This window comes from Falco rusticolus, chromosome 8 (genome assembly GCF_015220075.1).
Source record: "Falco rusticolus isolate bFalRus1 chromosome 8, bFalRus1.pri, whole genome shotgun sequence".
NCBI classification, from domain to species: domain Eukaryota; kingdom Metazoa; phylum Chordata; class Aves; order Falconiformes; family Falconidae; genus Falco; species Falco rusticolus.
Genome location: NC_051194.1, coordinates 57,280,735 through 57,292,920, shown reverse-complemented (window position 1 = coordinate 57,292,920; position 12,186 = coordinate 57,280,735). Strand labels below are relative to the sequence as shown.

General features: G+C 46.4%; 1 long non-coding RNA gene across 1 annotated transcript in view; it reads left to right on the top strand.

The window, feature by feature from the left end:
* Positions 1 to 5,844: 5,844 nt before the first annotated feature.
* Positions 5,845 to 12,186, top strand: part of LOC119151941 — a 42,564-nt gene continuing 36,222 nt past the window's right edge. Inside the window, exon 1 of the long non-coding RNA XR_005105619.1 lies at positions 5,845 to 6,081. This is a non-coding gene — a long non-coding RNA (uncharacterized LOC119151941). The remainder of the gene's footprint in view (positions 6,082 to 12,186) is intronic.

Genomic DNA, 12,186 nt, shown 5'->3' with positions numbered 1-12,186 from the left:
GGTTTGGCAGTAAGTTGATAACGTGTTCAACTATAGTCTGTCTATGCTTTTTGTGAGAAAACTGCTGGCGTGGCTTCAGCGCGTGAGTTGAAGTTTAGAGTGAAGCAACCAAGAGGAGTTAGTGCCCTGCTGACTGCTGGTTCCTGAATGCCTGCGGTCCATTAATTTCTGAGGGCGGGAGGGGCAGGAAGAGAAGTGAATTGAAATGAAGAAAGCTGGCGCAATCCTGCCTGAGCCCCATGCCTGGAGAGCCATGTCCCATCTCTTCATGCGATGCCATGAGGCAGATACAGCTCATCCATCACTCTGAGGCATGCGTCCAAGCCTTCTAATTAGTGAATATAACTGGAGGTTTGGAGCTTAAACTAGTTCTGACCTGTATTTTTTAATTAAGGCATTTTTTAATACAACCCCTGCTTCAGGTCATCTGATAATACTAATCTGAATGTAATGCCTAACTTCTTAACCCTGAATGGTTACCTCTGCACTTTAATGCCAGTCTTAAAGAAACATTGTCCCATAAATTAGACGCCAGGTACTAAACAGGAACAGAACCGGCTGCGAATTAAAAGCTCTCAAGGAATAATTAGATGGACCCTGAAGACTGGCTCCCAGCTGACATTCTTTGGCCTCTCGTAAAAACACAACATGCTTATGTTCCCCTTGTTAATGCTGCCTTGCTCTCCTTTGGTCTGCTTCTCTGTAGGATCCAAGGGGGTGTCCCATATTCCTATTGCCAACACCACGCCTGATAGTGACTCAGACCAAGCAGGGATCGTGTCTCCCGATACTTTTTGGGATCGTTGTTTTTAGCTGGCTGATGGCCACCTATTCCCCTTGTCTCTTGGAGAGCAGAGATTTTTGGTAAGTGTACGAGCACTGTGGAGGAGACCCTTGTTCCCATCAGTAGATGGAACAACTGATGAAGTCAAGAGATTAAGGAAAGAAACCCAAGCACTGCGCAGTTTTATGAGAGCCTTTTTTATGGGTTTTTACTTATCCTGTATTGTTCTGCACACAGCAATATTACACTGAGAATCACAGGGAGAAATGCTAATTCAGTGTTTTTATATAGGGGAAACAGCATGGTAAGTGCATTCCTTCAGGCAGTCCAGAAACCGCCTTCTGCAAAAATTCATGAAAAGCACATGTAATGCCTTGTCAAGCTTGGCTCCTTTATCTAGGATAGTTAAAATATTTTCACTAGGGGAAGAAAGGTTGCTGAGTCGTTTGTTTGTTTGCCTGTTTATGGATAAAGATCTTCCAAAGGTGGGAAAACACCCGTCTTCCATCTGACAGGCAGAAAGGTGCTCTCCAGGGCAGCCCCTGGCCATGTTCAGGCCAGGATTTCCTAAGGGAGCCATTGTAGAGCCGATGACAAAATAGGTAGAGCCACAATTTTTTTCTTGCTTACTGATTGTGGTAGCCACCTTGTGAGTAACCACTACAGCATACCAGGAGAGTAAGGCAGAGGAAAAGCTCACTCGTCATCTGAAATACAACAAAAAGAAATTGAGGAACGGAAGGAACAAACAATTTGACTGAAGAGCCTCAGAACTCCAAGTCATTCCCACCAGTTCTCCAAAGTACAGTGTTTCAAACGTTCATGGCTCAATTTACCACCTATTTGATGGGGGGAGTGTTTACAACACATTCTCTGCATTCCTTCACCAGAAGTGCTGTAAAATTGGACTTTTCCCCCCATATGTGATGCAGAGAATGACTCACATCTGGAAAACTTACCGTACAGCTCAGCACTGAGCTCTTCCAACAGCAGCTTACCTAAAAGGAAAATCAGACATGACCCTGTGATATTGCTGCCCTGCAAGCATGAGCGTGCAAATGTACCTTTGTATGCTTAGGGTTCAGTCGAGCCACGGTAATAGCAGAAATGGAGAGATACGGGCTGATGGGGAGGATCTATAGGCTCTAAGGGGGACAACTGGTTAAATCAACAGTAGGTCATGCTGAAGGGCGTTTCCATGGTCATGGTTATCTATACTCAGCGTGACAAGAGTGGGAAGGAGAAACTGAATGTTACAGTTGATGAGTTTATCTGGAGGCACGGAAAAAGTTGGAAATGTGGTGATAAGACAAGGAAAAACCACCAAACATGAAATGTTTGGTACCTGGGCTCTGAAGGCATCCAGGGGAAGAGCAGGAAAGCGTGGTTGGTGGCAGTCCTTGAACTACCACTTGGAGGTGGAAAGATCTCAGAGGAGGATGTTGTAGGAGGGAACGGTGCTACTTCTAGATTCACGGGGCACTTAGAAAGTATCTCTGGATGTCCCTGCGCTCATGGCCCCACAAATCTGCTGCCTGGATCAGCGATTTGCATGTCACCGAGTTTTGGCTGTGGTGTCCTCAACCAAGCAGGGGACCTGGCGAGGTACACCGACTGCAAGGTGAAGTCAGAAAACTGGCATTAGGTTAATGCTTTCTAAAGATGAGAGGGGTTTAACCATTGGAATACATGCCCAAAGGATCTTGTGCCTTTTTTCTCAGCTTTGTCTTGAGCTTCTATCTGTGGCAGATTCTATGCAGTGGCAGATTCCTCCTCAGCCCTGGGTTATTGGACTTGACAAGGAATTTCTGTGTGAAAAGTACAACCTGCTCTAACACAGGCGGCCAGGCTGGGTGTTTCTAATGATTTCTTCCTGCTTTCAAAGCTTCTGATTAAATCTGTGTCTTTTCCCACAAGTTGGGAGCTGAGCCCAGAGGGTGAAATTCCATACGATTCACCGATTAATTCCACCTCCTTCGTTCCTGCATGCCGCTTGATTGCAAGGTCTTAATTGCTACAGAAACGAGAATCTCTCCTTTCCCAAATACCTTCACGACAGTAGCCCCAGCTTCCCATCAAACCTGCTCCTACGACACGACAGTGCTATAGCTGCTCTTCTCAACTCTGGCGGAGTTGCTACCATCTCTCCTGATGATATACGAGGGTGTCATGACTCGTTATGTCACGTCAGACGATGCAGTGGGATAATAAGAGCTGATCGGATGTGGCAGTAGTCATTTTGAAATTGAAGAAAAAAGGTTCTCTGTGCACCAAAGAACACATCTGTTTTGTGGCATAATTCAAATTAACTTGGGGGAATTCACTACATCTCGTGTGTCTTCCATGGTGACACGCAACATAGAAATGCAGTCTTGGAAAGCTTTTATGAAAGCTCAGCAGCCAAAGCGGTTTTAAATTGCCTTTCTTTTTTTAAATTAAAAAAAAAAAACCTAAAAACTTCTGACGGCCATTTCCTACTCTTGACTGATTCTACCTAATTTGCGCTTGCACTGATTGCAGTTTTATAAACAGGAATTCCAGGGCTATGTATCTCTATACATGGGGAGATGTTTAGCTTTTCACCTTTCTCCCAGATGAGATGTGAATCGCCAGCGTTAAACCTCTGCATAGAGCGATGCTGGGAGACCAGGGAGCAGCCATGCCTGCTGTGCCCAGCTCACATGGAAGCACTCTGGTCCTTACTCAGGGACCTCCTAGAAAATCCGATCTGTTCACTCCCTGTGCTCAGCTCGCGCCCAGGGGAATGTGATCCAGGGGCCAATGTGTGCAAATGGACCTCGGGACCCTCCGGAGGGAGGTGAGCATGCTCTGGTGCAAACTGAACTACATGAACCGGCAGCCAGGCAAGAGGCATCTCCTGGGTGATTAAAACTTTACTCCCTAAGGATGCAGCAAAGAGAGTATTTCCAGGGTGAGGAAACATGAGGTGGCTGCCATTTGGGCTGCAGTGGTATCTTCAAGCCCGGTCCAGATGACACCCATGCTCGCAAAGCTCAGCATCTTCCTCTCAAAGACAAAGATGGATGGAATAAGGTTTCAGTGGGGACCTAAAGGAGAGGGTGTTGCTCTCCAAAAATATGTCCCTCTGCTTGCTGAATACATGGTTGCCCTACCTGTCAGTGGGTACTTTGCTGTTGGGAGCCAAAATTGTTCTGATACATCCCCTATGTCAAGTGTTGATAAAGAGCTCTCTAAGTACGAACCCACCCACTCCCACCTCCCAGTCTTAACTGAAATATCTGACTTCTGGATATAATCTGGAATAAAAGTTTTGAGCTCTCTGAGCTTTGTAGATTGCAAAATCCGACCAATCTTCCTTGCAGGAACATTTGGCAAAGAGGAATCCTCATGGCTTGATCAGGGGCAGTCTGCTCAGAGTGGGTCTCCACCATGGGCTGTTCACTACAGGGAGCTGCAGAAAATGATGGTTTTTTGTCTTGTGGATCTCAGGTTGGACCGTAACTCTGGGAAGATGGATTCTCTGCCATGGGCCAGCTGGATGAGCAGGAATGGTCACATCACCTCCCTGCCTCAGTTTCCCCCGTTGCTGAAACAGCAACAGTGATGTTCTTGCTTATGCGGCGCTTCAAGACCCCTGAGGAAAGGCTGGGAGTTACAACCGTACTCTGCCTTTAGGCTTTCAAGGGGCCTCGCAATTCAATTAAGCGCTGAATCTTGCTAACAGCAGTACAAAACGTGTGACTTCTTGTTGCAATTAATCTCAGACTTTGGTACTACCCAGGGGACTGTGTGGGCATTACTTACTGGAAACTTACCCCGTCTTAACTCAAAACACATGTGGCTGATAGAGCTGACCCAAGGGAAGGGACATTGCCTGTGCTTTTACCTGGCCTGCACACTAGCTGCGTGGGGCTGGGGGAGCCCCATAGTGAGCACCCAGAGCTGCCCCTTCAAGGGGAGTGATGGGGCTGAGCAAGGTGGGACTTCATCCTGACGATGGGGTGGAGCTGCCTCGGGAGAGGATATAGGGCAGGAGCTGAGCCAGCAGTAAGTCTGGGAATGGGGGTAGCAAAGGAGGAGAAGGAGGATTTTTATGGCTGTTTGCATTAGCATGGGGCTACTGAGGACATCAGCTGAGCTTGCTTCTTGCTCTTCCTATCTCTGCCTGTGCTGTCTCAGCTAGGCTATGCCTTGTTTTTTCCTGTCCAGCTTAACAAGCCTAGAGTTGGGAAAGGTAGCAGTAATCTTCAATAGAAGTGAAGCTGTGGTAACTAGCTATGGAAAGCAAACCTCCACGGCTCAGGAGGCAGGCAGAAATCCCTGGCACAGTGGGGACCACCCTATTTATTGCCCAGCCCACCGTGTGTCTGATTGCTTGCATTTAGGAAGGCCCTGTGTATGCATGCAAGGGAAGCCTGAGCTTGGTGTAGGGGCCCTGGGGATCTATATCACTGCGTTAGAAACCAGGGGTCTTTTAGAAATGAGAGGAACCTGTACAGTCCTACACCCACAAGAAAAGGTAACTTTATGGATTGAGTCCTGGTGATATCCAAGCTCCAAGTCAGGAGGTGTTGGTCCAAGAGATGCTCAGTAGTAGCAAATGCAATGGGGCCCCAGGTGCTGGGAGCAGGTGCTTTAAGACCTTTAGCCTGCAGGAGGAGGGTGATGAGAACAAGGCAGGGTGCCTTTTGCCAATAAATAAAGCTTTGGTGCTCCTTGGTCTTGAGCACTGGGGGCACTTCTTGCCTCTGCAGCTGAGGAGGAGCATGGTGAAGGTAGGTACAGGTGAAATGGTGGGAGGCAGGGAGTTAGAGACTGGAAATGTTGGATTTTCTTGCTCTGGAGAAGGGAAGAGGGGGTTTTACAAAATCACAAAGTTGTAAGGAAAAGCAGTTATGGGCCTGTCCTTCACCAGCCCCTGTGTGTGTTAAGTGGGTAGACATGGTGAAACCACAGGGAGCCAGGTAAGAGATGCAGCTTGCTCCATCTGCTCCAAGAACATTTTTCTTCTGCTTTTCCTACTTAATTTTTCAAGTTATTTCACCATTTCTCAATCATTTTTATTTTGTTCTCTCCTGCTTTACCCCTTTCAAATGTCACAGCAAATGCTGTGAATACAGCCCAGCAATTTTTGCTCACAGGAAGAAGCGCTACATGAGAGCATCTTGTCAACGCTCCCCCTAGGAAGACTTATCTATGCAGGTGCCAGCACCTGGAAGAGGAGTAACTGTTGGATTCCTCATTCCCTCCTTGTTCCAGGAGCCTGTGCAAGACCATCTCCATCATGATCATCGGATACCAGCTCTCTGTAACATGTGAGTAGGTGCCTGAGGATGTTTCAAGAAGGTTATTTTAGGGTTTCCTATGTTCTGTCTTTGAGGATCAACCTGAGAAGTGGAAAGAGCCTTTCACCTTCTGCTTCTGAGTGGCTGCTTTCTTCCTCTCCCATGCAGAGTCTAGGCTGGAATTTGGATCTTGATGACAAAGGCAATGGTTCCAGATAGCCCCTTTTTTTTTGTGAATGCATCTGCATGGGCAATCTCTTCTAGCTGGCTTTATCAAGCTCTTAGGCTGCCCAACCCAGAACTTGACTCTTGGGCAGGTTGTGTTTTGCTTCTTTCCCTTATTTTCTTAAATCTCTGCATTTACTGGCTGGTGGTTTTGGTAGCAGCTGGCTGTCTTTTGCTATCCTGGCTCCTTCTTGCCATCCTAGCTCCCAGGGTTTGAGTTTAGGAAGGCAGGTGGAGGCAATCTTACTGTCTAACAAAAGAAAAAGAAGTGAGGTTTCCCTTTTTTATCATCTTTGCTCTAGTCCTGCACGTTCACTCTTTACATTGTGCTGGCTTCAGTGCTTGTTGGACCCTGATTTAAGTCAGTAACCTGGCAAAAAAAGGGATCCAACAAAAACAAACACTGAATTATTTCTTTTTTTTTTTTTTCCCCCTTTTGATGGGTTTGTGACTTAAAACACCTCTGAGTGTCTGGATGAGAAGCCCATTCCGGAGCCTGCTGCATTGTTGGCAAATGTCTTGCTGGCTTCAAGAGGGCCAGGACCCAGGGCAGGACCTGCTGTGCGTGTCCTTTGGCTGCCCCGAATTTACGGTGGGTGGCACTGAGCAAAATGATGCTTGAGCAGAGTCCTAGTGCGTTTGCTGTGTAGGAGCTTCGGTGTGGTGAACCCTTCTGGGTTCATGGCAGTCCCTGCTCCTTTCCCTTGCTCTGTTCCCTCCCTCACATTGCACCCGCTCTTCTCTTCCTGGTTTTTGTGGATTAGGGGGTGAGAGGTCTGACTGCTTTGGATCCGTGTTTAGCCCTAGGGCATTTGCCGTGTGCAGACAAGAGATTTATGTTAACAGCATCTGTGTGGTGCTCAGCTTCACACAAAAGCTGGGCTTTTCTGCAACATCCTTTGCCTCAACTGGGAGAGAAATGTCTTCAGCTTCACCTTGAGCTGGTCTGGAAAGAGATTTCTGTTGACTTATTTATTTTTAACTAACATGTATCTGAGTGGTGCTCTTTGTTTTGTACCATGGAAAAATACCCCTTAATCTTGCACCTATTTCTCAAAATGTGGGCATGTCTCCAGTGGCTGGGTATCTCAATGGTCTGCAGCTCCTGACCCCCACCAAGGGCTTTTCTCAAGCACAAGGAATTTAGTCAAGTTGTTCCAGCTCTTTTCCCCTTTCTGCTGTTACTGCAGCATGGTCAGAGGGATTGAATGAGGGGGGTTAATTAAACTGGGAAAGGTTGCCTTGCAAGGCTTGAGGTCTCCACTGGGCAGCTGGACTTGGAGGCAAGGAAAGGGGTGTGGATGGGTGCAGCTCATGTCTGCAGGGAAAGGATTTTGTGTATGGGTGTGTAAACTGGTGGCATGTGGAGCAGAGTGAAAAAAGGACTCTGATCCTTATGTGGATGACTGTGTAGAGGGCCCCCTCCTCTCAATAAAGAAAGAGGAGGAAAATCTGCAACAAATAGGTTTTATTTTCTTGAGGGCCTTTCCTGGATGGAGTACTTCATAGGACGGGTTGGGTTGGAAAGGGTCTAGTTCCTATTACCCTGCCACGGGCAGGGCCACCTTCCACCAGCCCAGGTTGCTCCAAGCCCCATCCAGCCTGGCCTTGAACACTGCCAGGGATGGGGCAGCCACAGCTTCCCTGGGCAACCTGGGCCAGACCCTCACAGCAAAGAATTCCTTCCTAATACCTGTATGTAGACCTACCCTCTGTCAGTTTAAAGCCATTGCCCCTTGCCCTATCCCCACACGTCCTTGTAAAAAGCCCCCTCCAGCTTCCTCGCTGCCCCTTCAGGCCCTGGCAGGCTGCCGTAAGGTCTCCCCGGAGCTGTCTCATCCCCAGGCTGAACAACCCCAGCTCCCAGCCTGCCCTCACAGGAGAGCGGCTCCAGCCCTCTGATCATCATTTCAGATTCACCTTCCTCCTGATTGTTGACTTCACTTTTCACAGCCGTCTCCCAAGGCTTGGCCATTCAAGTCTTCCCAAAGAAAAACTTTGCTTTTTCAGGACTACTTTCCCCGTTAAACAAAAGGGATGTTGTCCAGGGAAGGATTTTGATTTTATGCTTTATAAGTCAGAAAACTTATTCTGCAGAAGCTTTCTAGCTGTCTTTCACAGCAAGTTTGCTCTTGCCACCTCACTAGGGGTGCTTGGCAGTGCCCCAAGCACAGCTCACTGCAGTGAGCTATACCCCTGATCCTTCACATTAGTCTAGCTAGCTTGTGAGAGCAAACTGACTGCAAAATAATCCTCAGACTGTAGCATCCACCCTGTCCCTGGTGCATATATCTGATGCCAAGGACTCATGGCACATCCCAGCATATTGTGGGATAATTTGTCTGCCCTTTCTGGGCCTTTGTGAAGAGCTATCCAAAGGCACTGAAGAAGAACCAGCCTTGTAGACAAAACAACTATAACAGCATCTGTTATGTTTGTTCAGCTCATCTTCAGGTCTGTGCTCTTAATAGACCACCCAATATGACTTCATTGTGATGGTTCCCTTAGTCCAAAGGAAGAGGGGCGTTGGGCCAGAATCAAGAGTCAGCTGCAAAGAATGAGTATCCTAAGTAGAGGTAGTGTTTTGGGGGTGGGTTTTTTTTTATCCCCACATTTTTGCCCCATCATATGCCTCTAGGCAGCCTGAAAAGAAAGCCCAAACTTCCCTCAAACGGATAACAGAAGAAAGGAGATCCTGCTTTGTTTTATTCCTAGGAAAATGGCACACATTTTTCATTCTGCAGAAGCCCAGTATAAGTTAAGCTGCCAGACATTTATGATGGGAACTTGCAAAGCATGTATGATTCATGGTTTGGAATGCCACTTAGCCCCGGCAGGGATTTCTGAGCATGGCTTGATGCAAAGGAAGGGTGTGCTTCTATGTGGCTTGGCACCACCTCCAGAGCAAGAGAAGATGTTTGGTATCAATCTTTTCCTGCCATCATGAGAATCTGATCTCCCAAACGAAGTGGTTAGGCTTGAAGTCAAGCTGTGATAGCTCTCCCCTTCTTTGGGTGCAGCACGTACTTGCCTTTGCTAATGTAAGCTCTGTTTCTGGTGGTAGCCCTCTCCCTAGGGCTGATGGCCGTCCACTTAACCTGTCATGCAGCACCAGATGCTGAGATGTTTTCTGAACATATTGAGCTTTATTAAGCTTGATGATCTCCAACTCCCTCCATAAGAGTATTAAAAAAAGATTAAAAGTGAGGTGTCTCCACCCATATTCAGATACAGTCAGGAAATGGTGAGGATGGAGGGAGAGAGATCCAGTGTTGGTGATGAAGCTTACCTTTGGCCAGTTTTGGCCGAGGGGTGTCCCCAACCCTTTAAATCAATGTGGCAAAGGAGCAGCAGACAGAAGCTGCAGGGGATGAGCACAGTTAGCTCTCCTCATCCATCCAAAATCAAGTGAGCACCCTACCAAAGCTCAGCCTTTCTGTGTGGTGCCTGTTTGTACTCGTGAGCCCTTTAGCTTTGCTGGAAGGTCATGGGTGACAGATGTTAGAGATCTTGTCTTGGAGGGAGAAAGGGGGAAACTCTACTCTAAACAAAATCCTCCCTTGTGTCCTGCAGTTTCCTAAAACTGCTCATTTGTGAACTACAGATATTTATCTATCCCCTCCTGTGTGTCTGAGTGTACATCTATAAATATGAGTGTGTGTAAACATATGTATAGAATGCTTTATTCTGTTACCAGTACATTCATGTTATTTCAACAATAACAGCAGTGCTGGGGCCAGAAAATGCATCATTATCAGAGCTCAGCCTCACAAGTATCATAAATTTCTTGATGTCAAAACATTAGTGACTTCTCTAGTGTCTTGTAAGGACACTTGATGCTAACCATCCTTCTTACATCATCCATATGCTTGCCAGCTATCGAATCATTTTACTTTGATTTCGTGCTTTTTAGCCCACGAACAGAAACCACATGCCTACGTCCATTAGAATCACAGGGTGATGTTGCAGGTACTGAAGGCTGGGCCAGCAGACGGGTGGGAGAAGGCAGACCCAGCCTAGCAGTCTGTCTCCAGTGACTCTTGGGACCAGCCTGTGGTCCTGTGGGGCAGCAAACATGGGATGGGGCACAGCAAGGCAGGAGAAGAGTCAAGGGAAGGAAGCTTGGAGTATGGATGAGCAGCAATGAGCTAGAGAGAAACCAGAAAAACCTTTGTAGACCTGTGGGCTTATGGTTTGTGACACTCTGGCCCTCCTCTTTTAGCAAAGAAAATTTGAGGGTTGGCTCAGGGATGTCAAAGCAGATGTCAAATCAAGGTGTTGCCAAGGGCATTTTTCATGTCTGAGCAGCCTCCCTTCTGCTGGGGAAGATGAGGGTATTTTTCCCTGACTTTCCCTCTGGATCTGAGGTTTGTTCTTGTGGATATTGAGGCCAGTTTGTTTATTGCAAGTAATCTAAATATTGTGTTGTATGTGTATTCAAATTTATATGCAAAGTGACAATTGCTTGCCTAGTCTATTTTTTTTCCTGCAGACAATTTGCTTGCTCACTTCAGTGTAAATCAGGAGTACGTTCTCGAACATAGATAAATTCTGGTCTCGTATAACCCCAGTGGGGGAAGAACTGGGCTCTGTGTTTATAAACACTGAAAGAAAATATATATCTCTGCGTACAGCGTTTACATTCCACATGGGCTTTCTTGCCAGGGTGTCCAATAAAAGAAAAGATGCATTTCTTTCCAATGTTGGAAACATCTGGCTGGGTGGCACCATCACTGAGTCCCCTGCATGGAATCCAAAGGAGGTCAAGCATGATGCAGCAGCCCCATTAATGTGGGTGCTTGCTAGGGACTAACAAGCTCTGTGATTAAGTAAAAATCAATCAAAAGCAGGAAAACTGGGCCCTGGGGCTCTCAGGAGAAGGCTTGGTGGTGGAGGAACTTTATTAATTAATTCAGAAGGTGTTGAGAGACCTTTTTTGTCATGGTTGTCTATACACAGTTGTCACCCTATGCAACTCTTAGCTCACTTGGAATAATTTTTGGCAGGTTCCTAATAGTCTGAGATTCAAAGAAATTACTTTAATCATTAAATATTACCACTGTCTGCTTTCCTGTCCCAACATTTTACTGTTCCTTCAGAAGGTGTCAAGGCTGCTGCTTAGCAGTGATCAGAAACTGACTGGAGATGGGGAAAGGGAGCTATTATGTATGAGAATAAGAAAACAAACAAAAAACATAATTGGTGCATGCATTAGCTTCTGCATCTTAGGCTAAAGGTTCTGCAAGATCTTGCTGTGTTTCTGATGTGACAAGTCCTTTTTTGTTGTTTTGTTTTGTTGTTTTTTTTAATGTAACATAAAGGTGGTGTCCACATTGCACTGTAAAATTAGCCAAGTAACCTCTTATTAGATTTGAAGGGTGAAAGGCAGCCAAAAAATCCAATTCTGTGCATAAAGTACCAGGTCCTCTGTAGTCCAGTGTTGAAATGCTCTTTCCAGCAAAAACAGGTATAAGGCCATATAACAGACTTTCCTGAATTATTTTGAGAGCAAGTGTTGGAAAGGGTTGGAAAATGGACATAATATTTAAGCCCCACAAGGAATTTTAAACAGTTGATGATCGGCCGTCTAGAGGACAAACCTCTTGGTGCTCACCCCGAATCATTCCTCTGGCAGGATCATTAAATCCACAAACATCAGAACAACTGACTCTTTTGAATACTTTCTCTAAACAGGCTGGAATCCACCGTCCTTGATTTTGAGATACCTGAGGAACAGAAGCATTGTTAACAGATTTCTAAATATTCAAAGCTAGCAAGCGTATTGGGTCTTTCACTCAGCTTTTTAGGCAATGGGTGAGAGAACCTTTCTGGGTCCTACAGCACTCTCTCTCCGTCAGCACAGTGACAGGTTAATTCACTTGTACCTAACAAGTCTCAAGTCTATTTTTC